We start from the raw sequence: 14395 nt of genomic DNA, 5'->3' as shown, positions 1-14395 counted from the left end.
GTCGTCTGCGAACTTGATTATGGAGTTAGAACCACGTACAGGAACGCAGTCATAGGTGAAAAGGGAGTACCAAAGAGAGCTCAGCACACAGCCTTGAGGAACACCGGTGTTCAGGATGAGAGTGGAGGAGGAGACGTTGTCTAACTTAACTGATTGGAGTCTGTTTGTCAGAAAGTCCAAAGTCCAATTGCAGAGGGATGAGCTGATACCAAGCTGACGAAGTTTGGCAATCAGCTTGGAGGGGATCACAGTATTGAATGCCGAACTAAAGTCGATGAACAGCATTCTGACGTAAGAGTTGGGGCTGTCCAGGTGGGCAGGGCAGAGTGAAGTGCCGTGGAGATGGCATCTTCTGTTGACGTGTTGGTGCACAGACAAATTGATGGGGGTCCAGGGTAGTGGGCAGACAGGATTTCAGATGTGATAGTACCAGGAGGAGGCAAAACAAATAGCAGAAACATATAAGCCATATATGGAAAAATATTGAAATGGCAAAATTAGAAGTACTACATCTCTGATCAGTATTCAGAGCAGGCAGATGCCACTAACTGAACTAAACAGGTGTGATCTCATTGCCATTATGGGAGCTTTTCTGCAGGGTGACCAGGACTGGTTAAATGTTGAAGGATATTCAGTAGTTAGTAAACAAAGGCAAAAAGTTAGAGGGTTGTGGCACTATTAGTAAGGGATTAGATTACAATTGTGTTGAGAAATGATCTTGGTTCAGTGGATCTTGATGTAGAATTAGAATCAGTTTGCATTGAACTGATGAAAAGCATTGCAGGGAATTATTTCTGGGCTACCAAATAGTGATTGTGATATTGGGCACACTGTTAATCAGGAAATTAGAGGCTTGTAACAATGGGAATATCAATAATTACTGAAGACTTTAACTTGCATATAGATTGGACAACTCAAAAACTTATATTGGTGATGAAGACATATTCATGGAATGTATATGAGATAGCTTTTAAATCAATATGTTCAGGTACCAACTAGGAAAAAAGGCTAGTTTATATCTTTTATTGTGTAGTAAGAAAAACATAGAAACATGGAAAACCTACAGCACAATACAGGCCCTTCGGCCCACTAAGTTGTGCCGAACATGTCCCTACCTTAGAAATTACTAGGCTTACCTATAGCCCTCTATTTTTCTAAGCTCCATGTACCTATCCAAAAGTCTCTTAAAAGACCCTATTGTATCCGCCTCCACCACCATTGCCGGCAGCCCATTCCACGCACTCACCACTCTCTGAGTAAAAAACATACCTCTGACATCTCCTCTGTACCAATTCCTCAGCACCTTAAACCTGTATCTTCTTGTGGCAACCATTTCAGCTCTGGGAAAAAGCCTCTGACTATCCACACGATCAATGCCTCCCATCATCTTATACACCTCTATCAGGTCACCTTTCATCCTCCGGCGCTCCAAGGAGAAAAGGCCGAGTTCACTCAACGTATTCTCATAAGGCATGCTCCCCAATCCAGGCAACATCCTTGTAAATCTCCTCTTTACCCTTTCTATCATCCTTCCTGTAGTGAGGTGACCAGAACTGAGCACAGTACTCTAAGTGGGTTCTGACCAGGGTCATATATAGCTGCAATATTACCTCTCGGCTCCTAAATTCAATTCCACAATTGATGAAGGCCAATATACCATACGCCTTCTTAACCACAGAGTCAACCTGTGCAGTTGCTTTGAGCGTCCTATGGACTCGGACCCCAAGATCCCTCTGATCCTCAACACTGCCAAGAGTCTTACCATTAATACTATATTCTGCCATCAAAATGAGCCACTTCACATTTATCTGGGTTGAACTCCATCTGCCACTTCTCAGCCCAGTTCCTATCAATGTCCCGCTGTACCCTCTGACAGCCCTCCACACTATCCACAACACCTCCAACCTTTGTGTCATCAGCAAACGTACTAACTCATCCCTCCACGTCCTCATCCAGGTCATTTATAAAAATCACAAAGAGTAGGGGTCCCAGAACAGATCCCTGAGGCACACCACTGGTCGCCGACTTCTGTGCAGAATATGACCCGTTTCTTCTGTGGGCAAGCCAGTTCTGGATCCACAAAGCAATGTCCCCTTGGATCCCATGCCTCCTTACTTTCTCAGTAAGCCTTGCATGGGGTACCTAATCAAATGCCTTGCTGAAATCCACATACACTACATCTACTGCTCTTCCTTCATCAATGTGTTTAGTCACATCCTCAAAAAATTCAATCAGGCTTGTAAGGCAGGATCTGCCCTTGGCAAAGCCATGCTGACTATTCCTAATCATATTATACCTCTCCAAATGTTCATGAATCCTGCCTCTCAGGATCTTCTCCATCAACTTACCAACCACTGAGGTAAGACTCACTGGTCTATAATTTCCTGGGCTATCTCTACTCCCTTTCTTGAATAAAGGAACAACACCCGCAACCCTCCAATCCTCCAGAACCTCTCCTGTCCCCGTTGATGATGCAAAGATCATCGCCAAAGGCTCAGCAATCTCCTCCCTCGCCTCCCACAGTGGCCTGGGGTACATCTCATCTGGTCCTGGCGACTTATCCAAATTGATGCTTTCCAAAAGCTCCAGCACATCTTCTTTCTTAATATCTACATGCTCAAGCTTTTCTGTCTGCTGCAAATCATCACTACAATCACCAAAATTCTTTTCCACACTGAATACTGAAGTAAAATATTCATTAACTGCCTCTGGTATTTCCTCCATTTCCATACATACTTTCCCACCATCACTTGATAGGTCCTATTCTTTCAGGTCTTACCCTCTTGCTCTTCACATACTTGTAGAATGCCTTGAGGTTTTCCTTAATCCTGTCTGCCAAGGGCTTCTCATGGCCCCTTCTGGCTCTCCTAATTTCCTTCTTAAACTCCTTCCTGTTAGCCTTATAATCTTCTAGATCTCTGAACCTTTTGTAAGCTTTTCTTTTCTTCTTGACTAGATTTATTACAGCCTTTGCACACCACGGTTCCTGTACCCCACCATAACTTCCCTGTCTCCTTTGGACATACCTATGCAGAACTCCACACAAATATCCCCCTGAACATTTGCCACATGTCTTCCATACATTTTTCCTGAGAACATCTGTTTCCAATTTAAGCTTCCAGTTCCTTGCCTGGTAGCCTCATAATTCCCCTTAAACCCTTTTCTAACTTGGCTGTTCCTATCTCACTCCAGTGTTGGAATGGTGACTTTTGAAAAGACTGACTATATTGTGATGTGATTTTACAATAAGCTTGAAAATATATAATTTAATCCATAAATGGGCTTCCAAATGTAAATATATTTACATTTAGGGTGAAAGGGGAAAGGTTTAGGGGGAACTTCACTCAGAGAGTGGTGGGAGTGTGGAACAAGCTGCCATCTGACGTGATAGGTGCGGGCTCACTCTTAAGTTTTAAGAATAAATTGGACAGATACATAGATGGGAGAGGTCTGGAGGGTTATGGACTGGATGCAGGTCAATGGGACTAGCGGAATAAAGTTTCGGCACAGACTAGAAGGGCCGAATGGCCTGTTTTCTGTGTTGTAGTGTTCAATGATTCTATAGTTCTATATAAACTATGGAGGTGTGTGGGGAGGTTGGTTGTGACTGATTGGGAAACTTCATGCAAAATTATTGCACTGGTTAGCCAGTGGACATTTGAAGAAATAATACAGGATATAATAAGAAAGGATTAATTTAAGACAAAGAGTCCCGGCCAGAGAAACAGCGCATCTGAGGCTAATGGGAGAAATTAAAGAAAGTATTAAATTCAAGAAAGAGTTGCCGAAAATAGTAGTAGGACTGAGAATTGGAAGTATTTTAGATCTCAGCAAGGGAGGACTTTTGATACCAAAAGAGAAGATAGAATATGAAGGAAAACTGATAAGAAACATAAACCTGAATTGGAAGAGCCACCTACGTTGATGTAAAAAGAGAAGGAATAGTGGAGGCAAATATAGAACCTTTCCAGCTTTGATGGGAGAATTTATAATGGTGACTGAGGAAGTGGCAGTGAAGTTTTAAAAAAATACTTTGTACTCACAGAAAAAGACATGAAAACCCTGTTAGAAATAAGAATAAAAGAATTCGGAGCACGAGTCGACCGTCTGGCCTGTCAAGCCTGTTCCGCCACGGCTGATCTTTCTGTGGACTCAGTTCCCCCTATCTGCCTTTTCTCTGTAATCCTTAATTCCCCCTAGCTATGAATCTTACTAAATCTGTCTTAAATATGTTTAATGAGATAGCCCCATTGCTTTGCTGGACAGAGAATTCTAGTGATTCACTACTCTCTGGGAAAAGCAGTTTCTCCTCATCTCCATCCTAAATGTATTCTTATAAATCACAAGGCTCTGCTCCCTAGATCTAATCTCACTTGCCACTGGAAACAATTTTCCTGCCTCTATCTTATCTATGCCTTTTATAATTTTATGTTTGTGTAAAATACCCTCTCATTCTTCTCAATTCCAGCAAGTAGAGTTCCAGGCAATTCAATCTCTCCTCATGGGTTAACACCATTCTTTCCAGAATCTTCCTTGTGAATCTCCTCTGCATTGCCTCTAAAGCCAATGCATCTTTTTTCAAGTGAGGAGACCAGAGCTGCATATGGTGCTTCCTGCACAGCCTCAGCAGTACCCGGTACAGATGCAGCATAGCTTCCCTGCTCTTAAATTCAATCTCTCCAGCAACGAAGGCCAACATTCCATTTGTCATTTTGACAATCTGTTGCACCTATAAACCTGTGATTAATGCTCAAGCACCCTCAAATCCCTCTGCACAACACCATGCTGTAACCCTTCACCAGTTAAATAATAATCTAATCTTCTATTTTCCCTTTCAAATTGGATGACCTCACATTTACAAATATTGTACTCCATCTACCGAACACTTGCCACTCTTCCAAATCGTTAATGTGAACAGTTGAGGGCCCAGCATCGACACCTTGGCACTCTGTTCAGCATTAAGTGCCAACTGGAGAATCAGCATCAGAATCAGAATCAGGTTTATTATCAACAGCATATGTTGTGAAATTTGGCAATACATGATAAATATAGAGAAAAAAATCAAATTACAGTAAGTATATAAGTCTATTAAATAATTAAGTTAAAATAAGTAGCGCAAAAAACAAATAAAAAGTAGTGAGGTAGTGTTCATGGATTCAATGTCCATTTAGAAATTGGATGGCAGAGGGGACAAAGCTGTTGCTGAATCATCAAGTGTGTGCCTTCAGGCTTCTGTACCTCCTTTCTGATGGTAACAATGAGGAGAGGGCATGTCCTGGGTGATGGGCGTCCTTAATGACAGATGCCTTCCCAAGACACTGCTCCTTGAAGATGTCTTGGATACTACATGATGGAGCTCACTTATCTTACATATTTCTGTAACTTACATCAATCTTGTGCAGTAGTTCCCCCCCCCCCAACTAGACGGTGATGTAGCCAATCAGAATGCTCTCCATGGTACATCTGTAGAAGTTTTCAAGTGTTTAAGTTAACAAACCAAATCTACTCTAACTCCTAATGAAATATAGCTGCTCTCTTACCTTCTTTATAGCAGCATAAATATGTTATATGGTTTCATGATCTATCCAGAAGATTCGACGGAAGGAACATTGTACACAGGTGCAGTGGAAGTTATCTGCAGTATACTGGACATTCAAGAGTATCAGGGAAGTGAAGTATGTGCAGTGAAAATTGTGACTGAGAAGGTGCTGAGGAAGCTTCATGGTCTGAGGGTGGATAAATCTCCTGGACCTGGTGGAATGCACCTTGGGGTTCCGAAGGAAGTAGCTGGTAAGATTGCGGAGGCATTGAAAATAACCTTTAAAGAATCAATAGATTCTGGCATTGTACCAGATGAATGGAAAATTGCAAATATTACTCAGCTATTTAAGAAGGGTGGGAGTCAGCAGAAAGGAAACTATAGACCTGTTAGCCTGACATTTGGGAAGTTGTTGGAATCAATTGTTAGGGATGAAATTACGGAGTACCTGGAGTGACATGACATGATAGGCCAAAGTCAGCATGGTTTCCTGAAAGGATAATTCTGCCTGACACACCTACCGCAATGTTCTGAGGAAATTACAAGCAGGGTAGACAAAGGAGATGTAGTAGGAACATAGAAAACCTACAGCACAATACAAATCCATGGCCCCACAAAGCTGTGCCAAACATATCCTTACCTTAAAAATTACTTAGGGTTACCCATAGCCCTCTATTTTTCTAAGATCCATGTACCTATCCAGGAGTCTCTTAAAAGATGTGGCGTACTTGAACTTTCAGAAGACTTTTGACAAGCTGCTGCACATGAGGCTGCTTAGCAACATAAGAGCCCATGGAATTACAGGGAAGCTACTAGCATGGGTGGAGCATTGGCTGATCAGCAGAAAACAGAGAGTGGGAACAAAGACATTGGAGAGGGTTCAGAGAAGATTCACAAGAATGATTTCAGGAATGAATAAGTTACTGTATGAGGAGCGTCTGGCAGCTGTTGGGCTGTATTCCCTGGAGTTCAGGAGAATGAGGGAGGATCTCTTAGAAACATTTCGAATGTTGAAAGGCCTGAACAGATTAGATATGGCAAAGTTATTTCCCATTGTAGAGGAGTCTAGGACAAGCGGGCACAACTTCAGGATTGAAGGACATCCATTTAGAACAGAGATGTCGAGAAATTACTTTAGTCAGAGGGTGGTAAATCTGTGGAATTCGTTGCCACGAGAGGCTGTGGAGGCCAAGTCATTCGGTCTATTTAAGGCAAAGGTAGATAGGTTCTTGATTAGCCAGGGCATCAAAGGGTATGGGGAGAAGGCGGGGGAGTGGAGATGAATGGAAGCATTGGATCAGCCCATGACTGAATGATGGAGCAGACTTGATGGGCTGAATAGCCTACTTCTGCTCCTATTATCTTATGGTCTTAATAGTCAGCCAATCCTTTATCCATGCTCACTCATGTCACTGGTCTCGGAGGTCCTTAGGAGTCCAGAAGTCAAGACATGAAGCACTTTGTGGTCGAAGATCAACAATCCCAAGTGTCGGGTCAGCAGGCATTGAGGAGACCAGCAATCTCCAGGTCGATGAGTCCAAGGCAAAGATCCATATGGGCGGGAGTAATGAGGGACAGTGACCCCTAAGTCACTGGGATCAAAGGTCAGACCCTTGATCAGTGAGTTCTGGAGTTGATACCCGAAGATCAGCAAAGTCCAGAGGGCAAAGGTCAAAGTTCAGAGTTCAGCAAGTCTGCAGGTAGAAAGCCTGAAGGTTGAAGACCGAAGTTGGCGAATCCGGAAGTAGAAGCCTAAAGGTCGAGCCTGCTAGTTGTGACCAGGGACCTGAGGTTCAAGGCCCAATGTCTGCAACTCTGAGTCAGGAGCCAAGGACTGAATGCCTGGAGACATTCTGTCCTATCTGTGTGTGTGTGTGAGGGAGTGGCTGCATGGGGAGGTGGGTGGGAAAGGGATTTGTTTTGCTGTTGTTTTGTTCCATCATTGTTGTCGTTACTTACACTGTTCTGCTGAACATTGTGGGCATACTATATTGACACAGGGATGTGTGGTGACACTTGCTCCCATCATATCCTTGGGTGTGTTCGCTGTTAATGCAAACGATGCACTTCACTATATATTTCAAAGTACATGTGAGAAATAAATCTAAATCTAATCTATTACATTACTCCCCAACTCCATGCATCCTTAACTTATGGATCTCTTTTATTTGGCATCTTATTGAACACCTGCAAATCCAAATATAAAACATCCACCTGTTCCTGTTTATGCACTGTATTCAAAGCATCTTGGGTTCAAGGTGAATGAAGGAATTAATATTAGTAAAAGCATCAGTCCACAGAAGATGATGAGACTGAAAACAAATAAATCTCAATAATCAATATCCTAAGATAGTGCTCCTTGAAGATGTCTTGGAGAGCAGACACCAACAGAATCAACAAACTCATTCGTAAGGCCAGTGATGTTGCGGGGATGGAACTGGACTCTCTGACGGTGGTGTCTGAAAAGAGGATGCTGTCTAAGTTGCATGCCATCTTGGTCAATGTCTCCCATCCACTACATAATGTACTGGGTGGGCACAGGAGTACATTCAGCCAGAGACTCATTCCTCCAAGATGCAGCACAGAGCATCATAGGAAGTCATTCCTGCCTGTGGCCATCAAACTTTACAACTCCTCCCTTGGAGGGTCAGATACCCTGTGCCGATAGGCTGGTCCTGGACTTATTTCATAATTTACTGGCATAATTTACATATTACTATTTAACTATTTATGGTTATATTACTATTTATTATTTATGGTGCAACTGTAACGAAAACCAATTTCCCCCTGGGATCAATAAAGTATGACTATGACTATGACTACAGAGGCTAGTACATGATGGAGTTGATCTATAGGTTCTAGAATGATTCTTGTGGACTGATGAGAAACAAGAGTGACCCCATTATTCAGGAAAGGAAACAAAAATCATTTTCCTGTAAGCCTGACGTTATTAACTGGAAAACTAGAACTTTGAACAGTACAGCACAGGAACAGGCCTTTCAGCCCAAAATATTGCAATTAAATACCTAAGTAAACTAAACCCTTCAGCCTACACAATGTCCGTATTTCTCCATTCTCTGCACATTTATCTGCCTATCTGAGAACCTCTCTATTATAATTAATAAGAATAATAAATACTTAATTGATCCCGAGTAGGAAATTCTTTTGTTATAACAGCAACATTCGAAAACACACTTAGCAGTGTGCAGACTTAGCTAATAATAAAATTTAGAATAATAATATACACAATAATAAGAATCAGAATCAGGTTTATTATCACCGGCATGTGACATGAAATTTGTTAACTTAACAGCAGCAGTTCAATGCAATACATAATCTAGCAGAGAGAGAGAAAAAATAATAATAAATAAAGCATAATAATAAATAAACAAGTAACAGTTACATATATTGAATAGATTTTTTTAAATGTGCAAAATCAGAAATACTGTATATTAAAAAAGTGAGAAAGAAGTCCGAAGCTTCAATGTCCATTTATGAATCCGATGGCAGAAGGGAAGAAGCTGTTCCTGAATCGCTGAGTGTGTGCCTTCAGGCTTCTGTATCTCCTACCTGAAGGTGACAGTGAGAAAAGGGCATGCCCTGGGTGCTGGAGGTCCTTAATGATGGATGCTGCCTTTCTGAGACACCGCTCCCTAAAGATGTCCTGTGTATTTTGTAGGCTAGTGCCAAAGATGGAGCTGACTAGATTTAATGTGCAATAATGCACAATAATAATGTACAAAATAATAAAGCAAATTCTACTGTACTATGATGTATGTTCTCCTGTTGCACAGAGATGAACTGTTGCATATGCTTATTGCATTTGGTAGGAAAGAATGAGCTTGTTTGAAAAGGTGTTCCACTGCTTATTCAGTAGGTCATGGAGAGAATGTGCCAGATTGTCCACATATGCAGAGGATCTTACTGCAAGAGAATTTGAATACAGGTGTAACTGCAGGTGTACAGGTTTAACTGCAAGTATATGGAGCCCTGGTGAGTCCAAACATGGAGAATGTGTGTAATTTGTGCCCTTACCTATAAAAATATATATATAATTATCATACAGGAAGACTCCCTCTACTGAGTGTTGGGTTGGCCGATTTACCGTATATAAAGAGACTGAGCTTGAGTCCTCGGAGAGAGAATGAGAAGAGCCCTCACTGAAGCCTACAAAATTCTTACAGGGCTGAACAGGTTAGATGCAGAGAAGATCCAACAAAAAAACTGGGGTCACAGACTCAAAATAGGGATAGCACTGAAATGAGGAGAAATCATCCATGCTGATAGTGGGGAATTTTTGAAATTCTCTACTGCAGAAGATCATGGTAACTCAGATAATGACATCATTCAAAGATAGTTGGATTTCTGAATATTAAGGAATAATGCAGGAAAATGGCATCTTAGCTGTGATCATCCATGGTAGAACAGGCTTGAAGGGCTCAGTAACCTACTCAGGTTCCTCATTATTATGATCATTTTTTTCCAAGGAAAAAATGTGATAGGAAGTAGGTGTAGATGTAAGATTTCAAACTATTAATCGGGAATTAACAGTTCCCGTAGCAGTTCTCCTATCATGCTTTACGAATAACATCACAAGCTTAAAACAAACTATCCAACTCAGTCTGAGCAATCCTAAATGTCATCGAATTGCATAAAATGGAAATACTCCATTCAGCACTCTACAATTGTTCAGCAGGCTACAATCAAGTTCATACACTCTTCAGGCTATCAATCTGTTGGAGCAAACAAAGGAATCTTTTCTTTAATTGTAGGATAATCCTGCAACTATTGTTACAGGAATGTTATCTTTTATTGTTCCTTTTGATTCTAGTTAGTGGCAGTGAATCTTTCTGCAGAGTATTTAGGAGCAAGGAACTTCAGTCTTGGCAAATTAGTGGTCCGCATTTTTGCACACACATGCAGTGCAATTGTGTGGTTGTCAGAATTTCCCTTTGCTGTTTTGATACGATGCAAGCAATGGGTCCAAACATGGCTGCCTGAATGAGTTATAAAAAAAAGATGCTGACCAGATATAATACAATACATAATAGTGATACTGACTCTACTAGGTGTAGTAACGACTAAAATGGCGTTATGTTGTTTGCATAATAAATAAAATAACAGATACCAGGGAGTGATTACGAGGCTATAAAGTAATCAGACGGTTCATTCAAATAATACGACTCTTTTTGCAGCCTGTGGCATTTGCATCTATTATATGCTAGCCTCGGGGAATCCACTGTTCTGCTTTGGAGCAAACAGCAAATAAACAGTGTTCGAGTTTACTCGGGAGCACGTTTCAATCACAATTCCATAATGCAATCTGGCGGTTGATAGATTTTTCACACTGTGTACTTGCCCTTGTCTACGTGCCGTGACGTGAAGCACGAACATGTTTCCAGCTTTAAGCAGCCAGGATGCTGGTCGGTGACCCTGGTGAAATGGTCGTCGAATGTGAAATGTATACTTTGTTTCCTCGCGAGTGCTGCCTGACCCGCTGGGTATTTCCAGCGTTTTCTCCTATTGTTTCGGTTTTCCAACTTCCGCAGTATTTTGGTTTTGCACTAATTTTTCAGGCCAGCTCGTGAGGCGGAAGGTGAAGAACCCCATTTAGCGTCGGCATACTCCCTGCTTATTGTGCTGCATTCTTATCGCTCTGTCAGTTCTGCTGCCAATTGATTCATCCCAGTTAGACTGTGATTGGTGGAAGTATTTTGACAATTTGATTTCCATTGGCAATAGTTATAATGTCACGATTGTGATTGGTGACGGGCACGGTGTCTCGCTTCTGATTGGTCACTGCTGGTATTGGGCGGGATTGCCTGTCAGCCACTGCTCTGGGTCCCTTTAAATACCCTTCAGCTGGTACACAGGAGAGCACAAGTGCGAGTAGCGAGTTATAACAAGCGGAGGGATGGGACCCTGAATATTTCAGATGATCAGCAATTGCATCAGGACAAGAGAGAGATAAAGAAAAGAATTACACCATTACAAAGGGCAGCCAAAGGCAGGAAACAGAGGGCACTCCCAAACAAAGAAGAAAGTCAATGCTACCATCAGAGGCTGTGGCAGGCGCAGCCTATTGCATCCTTGCCCTGCATCTGGGCTGCACTGTGACCAGGGATCTCTGCAGGAAGGTGAGGAGCTTCACAACTACACCGTTTTAGAATTAAATCGTGTAAGAGTATTAACCAACGGGAGAAGACCCTGGCAGCCACGAGAAAGTGTGTTTATTTGTTAAGCTAATTTGCTACAAACCATAACAGTAACGATGCAAGGATTAACCTTGCAATGGGAAACGTACGTGATTTTAAACTGTAAAACTGTATATTAATTACAGGTTTTGTTCCTCCTATGTGTAAAATTTAACTGCATTAAGCATCAGTGAAGAGTTGCTATTTATGATTATAATCGCAAGAATACACGCACGCACGCATCCAAATATTACTTTTCCTATATGCAAGATCAGGATGCACGGTCGACAGTAAACTCTGTCAATGCATTGGCTGGAATGCGGAATGAAAGGACGCAGGGTAACTGCTGGCACATCTGCAGCAGCGAAGCTCTTTTACTGTATCCGAGCTGAAGGTTGTGTCTGGATCCTGATGATAAATAACATCCCTTGTCTGCTGCGCCGTGAAAACAGCTTGCTTCAAGCAGTCTTTGAATAAACGACAGAAATATTTATGGAGATTTTTGTTAAAATATTTTTATTTAGCGTTTGATGGGAGTGGCGATGAGTTTATTCCGTAAATAAAGAGAAATAAGCGATCTCAATGGGTTCGAAAGACACATTTTCGCTGGAATTTTAAGGGGTTTATTTTGCTGTCAACAATAATAATCTACCTTTAAACAAATCTACCTTATTAAAGATCTGTCAGAATCGGATGTGAGGTGGGTTTTGCTTTAGATAAAAGGCTGCTGCTCAGAGCTGTTTAGACAGATGGTGCACTTGGTGTGTGTTTACTCGGTAACGAGGGTTACGGCTGACAAATACGGGAGTCTCTCCTTCAGTGCTTTAGCTACAGTGCAATAATAGCTAAGCGCCCCTAACAGTTGCCCTGATCTGTCTGGAAAGGTCTCCGATGTTGGTTGCACTGAACCCCACCGCCCTTCTATTACACTTGCCTGATACCATCATCTATGTGACCGCGCTCCGCGCCCAGCCTTGGCTAGCATCTCCATTGCTGTATTTTCCTGGTTGATCAGTCATTGTTTGTGTCCCAGGCAGTTCTTTGCTGCTTAAATATTCATTGCCAGATTAGTGAATATTGACCAACCTTCATTTTAATAAGTAATCGCCGATATACTTGTATCTTGAAGAATTCTTGTTGGAATATTTGGCGGAGATGTATTTTCTTAAAGCAGAGTTGTTGTATCCGAAACGCACCGCCACAAAGACTGCGGAAGAAGATTTAGTAACTTTCAAAAGAAGTAAAGGGGTAAATGTTTTTGCAATTTTATTACGAATTTGTATAGGCAATAACCTGTTGTGTCGTTGTGTCGCCTATGCATATGAAGCACGTTTCAGAAATAAAATGTCTTAAAACGAATGTATTGTACACATAAACAAGAGAAAATCAGCAGATGCTGGAAATCCACCTTAATGTTTCACCGTTGGCTTAAATAATATTTTGATTAAATGACGCAGTTTAGATTGCACCGGTTTACAAAGTAGCTTTGTCCTTCAAAGTCAGCAACCCCTATTTAAAAATTTCCTAGTGCATGGTTAAATGACCCATGGAGAGCAAAATCCTTTATGACCCGTGTATTGAAATCGTTGTCATAAGAACTGCGGAGTCAGGATAGTCAATAGAATTAATATTCTGTGTCTCTGTCGGGCGACGCTTTATTTACAAGAAGCGATGTTAAAGAAACTCTGTATGATATTACAACGTGAATCGCATCATGCAGGCTGATCACGCAGTATTGGCGATGAATGGAGACGGAGAGAAAGCCGAATAGGGGGAAAAGGATTCGCTCAAAGCAAGGAGTGAAGAGAGAAGCGAAAGTGGAAAACGGGAAGAAAGAGAAAGGGATAGAAGAAAGCAGTCAAAATAAGAGGGATGTGGATTGATGCAGGTGAGGGAACGAAGGGGGGAGGGAGCGAGACGCTGGGGAAGGGAGCAGAGACGATGATTCCAGCCTTCCCTCGTTTGTAGATGGGCCGAATCTGGCTCGCATTTTACATTCCGTCATGTTTGAGCGATTGTGAGCTCTTCAAACTAAAATGATCCAAGTATACACCTGATGCCCTCAGCGCCAAATCAAGGTCCCTTCCTGAATGAAATCCAGCCTGCCGCCGTTTATTTTGCTTGTGGAGAGCGGAGAGGTGTGCACAGGAGAGTTTCACCTCCAGGGGGTGTAAGAATGCCTACGAACCTTCATCCTTGCAAGTACCAGAGCTTGTAAACAAGCATGATGGAGACTGTCCGAGGAATGTGCTCTCTGCCTTTGCATGGAAGCGTCATCTAGTTAAGTGAGAGAGGGTTAGCTGGCAAGGGAGGTGTCGCCAACAGATGAAAGGGCAACGTGGGCTCCCTGAAACCACCTCAGTGAACGGGAGCAGTCAGCGCACACATTAGCCAGGACATCATGACAGCCACTCTCAACAGCTGGTAGGAAACTGCAACAAGCTCGTTACTGTCTCGACTTTTCCGAGATGTAGAGTTCAATTTCAATGTTGCATTGACCTCTCTGGGTCCCTAGTACATTGGCTGATGGAACAGGAGTGGACCAGTTTCTAACAAGCTACTTGGGGAACCTTTTGGTAATATATTGCTTCTCTGTAGCACCGGGTTGAACTGGGACTCAATGTTATGGTTTTAAGCCATTAAGTGTCCTTAGATCTTGTGC

At 42.1% G+C, this 14395-nt stretch overlaps 1 protein-coding gene across 3 annotated transcripts in view; it reads left to right on the top strand.

Annotated features, from left to right (window-relative positions):
- Nucleotides 1-14395, top strand: part of LOC134336476 (serine/threonine-protein kinase SBK1-like) — an 82175-nt gene that overhangs the window by 38508 nt on the left and 29272 nt on the right. Inside the window, exon 1 of one of the 3 annotated variants that reach the window (XM_063030735.1) lies at nucleotides 11438-11676. The exons of 1 other annotated variant lie outside the window; for it this stretch is intronic. The gene's annotated coding sequence lies outside the window, so the exon portion shown is untranslated. Of the gene's footprint in view, nucleotides 1-11437; nucleotides 11677-11742; nucleotides 11764-14395 lie in introns of those variants that run through there. One more of the 3 variants, XM_063030736.1, reaches the window with a different exon arrangement.

Source organism: Mobula hypostoma, chromosome 22 (genome assembly GCF_963921235.1).
Source record: "Mobula hypostoma chromosome 22, sMobHyp1.1, whole genome shotgun sequence".
NCBI lineage: Eukaryota > Metazoa > Chordata > Chondrichthyes > Myliobatiformes > Myliobatidae > Mobula > Mobula hypostoma.
This window is presented reverse-complemented; position numbering and strand designations above follow the sequence as displayed.